Below are 4,242 nucleotides of genomic sequence, written 5' to 3' on the forward strand. Positions count from 1 at the left end.
CGATTTATTTATATTTTCATTTTCTAATTTCACTGTTTAATTATGAAATTGCAATTTTAATTTTAATTTATTTTTTGCTTTCGAAAATTAATGTAGAAAACAGAGAGAGAAAAAAAAGGTTATTTTCAGTGTTTTCTCTCTGCAAATCTTTGAAAATAAGAAATAAATAAATAAATAAATAAAACTGACAATTTTATTATAATATAAAAAAAAAACACAAATAAATGACTAAGATATCCGGTGGGCGACGCTAGATATATCGAGAAGTTTTCCTGAAATTTCAGTTTGTGTTAGTTTAGATTGAAAGCGAGAATGGCAGTGAAGAAGTGTTATTGCGAGAAGCAATTCCAAGACACAGCAGCGGATCGGAAACGGCACGTTCTGGGTATTCAACAGCAGCAGGCCAAAGCTCGCTGGTACGATTCCTTCAAACAGCAACAAATCCCTCCCGTTCCCAATCGATCCCTTTGCTTTCACTTCGTCAACACGGTATCATCTCAAGCATTCTGCTCTTTTCAATCCTCATTGACTCTCTCTATGTTTAGGGATTTTGCCGTTACGGCGACTCTTGCAAATATCTCCATCCCATTCCCAACAACAATCTACAGCAGCCCCCAGTCCTAACCACACCGTCACCGTCACCGCCACCAGGTAATTTAATTATGATTAAATTAGTTTTTTTTTGTCCTCCAATCTATTTTTTAATTCAATTTAGTATTTTAGTTTTTTTTCATTTAATCTTTTAATTTTTTAAAATCCATTCTAAATCGTAAATCACACTTTTAATTTTAAACCTTTGTGAAATGCACATTTTCAAATTAAATAAAAAAAGTTAAATGATTAAATTAAATTAAATTTAGAAATCTAAATAATAAATTTGAGAAAAAAAACTTAATTTAACCTTTAATTAATTATTATTTTTTCACTTTATGTTTGTGCTAGTTTAGTTAGTGAGCAACACAATAATAAATGTGCAGGGAATGTGGTAGGAGTTTCATTGGACAATCTTCCCCCCTTGCTTCAGCCTCCACCTGAAGGTGTATATCCCCACCTTCCCTTCTCGACTGGGGATAAATTTGTAATTCTACGCACCTCTCATTACTGCATCTCTGTGTCTGTGTTTAATCATTTTATTAGCCTTTTATTTCTTCCAATGTTCCTCCCTGTGTTCCCATGACGCACCTCCACCATCTTATTTCGAATTTTCATATATCTATCAAACGCTTAAATTGTAATCAAATCCAAAACCTATGTTACCGTTCCAATCAATTCTACTATAACTTAGGGTTAATCAAGTTGTTAGTTACTCAATTTTTTTAAATTATAATTTTTAGTTCTTGAAATTTTTTTTATATAAATTTTAGTTTTTCGTTAATTTTCATCAATAATTTTAGTCTTTTATATTTTTTTCTATTTTTAATCTCTTATTTATTTTTATCGCTCAAAATTAGTTATTATTTTATCAATTTTTAATTCCTTATTTATTTTATATTTGGGGCTTTTTTTAACCATAAAAATAAAAAAACTAAAAATGAACAATTTTTTTTTAAAGAAACTAAAAATGATGGAAAAAATTATTGAAGGATTAAAAGTTATCAAAAATATTTTGAGAGAAAAAAAATTATAATAAAAAAAGTTAAGGTAATATAAACTTAATTAACCCTATAATTTAATATGATAATAGACTACAGTGCTGAATTTGCTTTAACACATTACTTCTTAGTTAAAGAGGTTTGCTTCTTCTTTTATTTGTAAGCATTTTTCACCTGAAGCCTGGACATTATCCTCCAATTTTCACTTCACCACGCAGTCAGCCTTTAGCTTTTATTGCCAGTGATATCAATAATTTTAAAAGGGCTTAATTTTTTATTATCTTTGCTATTATTTATTTTATATTTTCTTTAAAGAAAAAAAAAAGTAAGTCTAGAATAGTCCAATTCAATTTGCTTTAGATCAGATTAGATTTAAATTTAAATTTTAAACCAAGCTGATCGAATGTAGAAATGATTGAACAAGATAATATATTTTTTTTACGAAAATTGATCCAATTTAATCTGCCACATCCTTAGAAACAAAACCTGTTATATATTTTGACAGATTATTAATCATTCATCAAGTTAACGAGAAAAAGTAAGAACCAAGATTAAGCAATGGATCAAGAAAGCTTCCTGTAACAAAGAATTTACAAAACGTGAAGATAAAAAAAAGAGCCTAGGAGCAAGACTACACAAGTTAGACACACCTTCATCTTAAAGATTTTGGTACTTCAGAACCCTCGATCAAAGGAGAAAGAAAGATTGTGAAAATAGTAACAAATATAGTGAGTTGCATGGTTCAACTGATAGCATAAAGAAAGTTGTGATTCTAGGAGATATTTCACAGATCTTGATTCGTTGGTTGTTTATGAGAAAGAATTATGTTTAGATTTTTTTAGTAATATTTCAGCCTTTCCAGAAACCTCTATCGAAGGGAGAAAGAAAGACCAGGTCCATATCTTTGGTGGACCAGTGATTTTGGTGGTTCATTTTAGACCATGTTGTGTTAGCTGTTAGATATGACAGTCTGATATTGAACGGTCAGTAATTGTTGACTGGAACTGGTTGTTGTGGGTGAAAGTAATTGTATTTTTTGTTTTTTTTATATTAGTTGGTTGTATTTGACCTTTTTACCCTTTATATATTTTTGTCATTTTGCTGATAGTCTTTACGGCTCATTCGACGACAGGCTTTCTCTTTTACCGGCGTGTTAGTTATATATTTAGTTTTGTTTTTATCATGCATTTTCGACCATAAATGATGAAGATGATCGGGTTTTTACCTTGCGTTTTGATTTCTTGGTTTTTGTTTTAAAGCATTTGTTTTCTATTGGACAAGGAATTGTTTCACCATGGATTTCACGATTTGAGTGGTTTAAGCAGATGTTTGGAGTAGTTTTGGGGATGAGAGGCATTGTAAAGGAGCTAACGAGAATAAGCATGGATTGGTTGTGATTTAGTTGAATGGAAGCTACATTAAGGTAAGATTTGTTAGATTGTTATTGATGGGCATCGACAAGTGAGAATTTCATTTAACTTGTTTTGTCATTGAACAAAGTTTGTCAGAATTGTGTTGTGAAACCGAACGGCCGGAATTGTTTTTATTTTTTTCCTCATTTGTTGTGTGTTTGGGTCATGTATATGATGTAGTTGTTGAATGAACTAAGCTTTTGCAATTGGATATGCAGAGGAGGTGGATTTTTAGTTTCATGGACGATATTGGGGGAAATTGTTGATCCAAGTCCAATATGAATATGATAATTATTGTGCACGCTTAGTTTTTGCACTTAATTTTCACAACAATTATCTTAATTATTCTCATTTATTGTTTAGTTTGATCCTAATAAATTAGAATTTAGTGTTCTTTTAGATTCTTAGTTTAATGAAGTTAATTTTAACGAATTCATTAGTTTTAGTTGTGTTTTGTAGAGTTTTGGTACATCAACAACAAAGGAAGAATTTGAGTTGATGAAGCAGCCCCCTTGCACATGCTTAATACGTTAGAGTTAGTTTGGAAGGTCACATGGTAAGTATCTAGAGGTTGCTGGGAGAAATTTGAAGTTTGGTGTGTGCTGAGCTAATTGTTCTCACTACCATTGATTTGGGTTAAGTGCACACCTCAAGCTTAGCGCACAGTCACTTAATCAAGTGTTGTTTTTGTATGCGCGTTTAGCGCAGAAGTTGGGCTTAGCGCGTAAGCCATTTTGAAAAAACGACAATACAATCCTTATGGACCTATTTAAACCTTTTTTTTCATGGGGATGGAGGTAACATCGATCAAGAGTTGTGTGTGGCAATTGAGGAGCTCCCATCTTTCATTTCTCTTCATCTTCTCCCTTCCATTTTGTAATTTTGAGGTCTCTCATGACAATGAGAGTTTAGTTCATCCATTGTTGGGAACATTGGTGTGTTAAGTCACTTTCATGTAATTAATCTTTATATTTATTCAGTGTTATTTCTTAAGTTATTGCTTCTTTCTATTTTGATTACTTGTATTATGGTTTGATTACCTTAACTTTAATTCTTTGTTTTTATTGTCATCGGAAAATGCTTGAAAACTGAGTTTTGAATAGAGCATCTAATGAATGTCTCATCTAGGGATGGAGGGATGTTCGTTAGTATCATTAGTGATCAACCATATGAACATGTTTCATAGTTAAAATGCATTGGGAAATACTTTTTGACTAAAATATGAAAGTAGTATCTAA

At 31.2% G+C, this 4,242-nt stretch overlaps 1 long non-coding RNA gene across 1 annotated transcript; it reads left to right on the plus strand.

Moving 5' to 3' along the window:
• Positions 1-205: 205 nt before the first annotated feature.
• On the plus strand, positions 206-3,997 carry LOC100782962 (uncharacterized). Its single transcript, XR_005890243.1, has 4 exons — positions 206-416; positions 546-651; positions 978-3,015; positions 3,464-3,997. It is a non-coding gene; the product is annotated as an uncharacterized lncRNA (long non-coding RNA).
• Positions 3,998-4,242: the final 245 nt, after the last annotated feature.

Source organism: Glycine max, chromosome 20, assembly GCF_000004515.6.
Source record: "Glycine max cultivar Williams 82 chromosome 20, Glycine_max_v4.0, whole genome shotgun sequence".
NCBI classification, from domain to species: domain Eukaryota; kingdom Viridiplantae; phylum Streptophyta; class Magnoliopsida; order Fabales; family Fabaceae; genus Glycine; species Glycine max.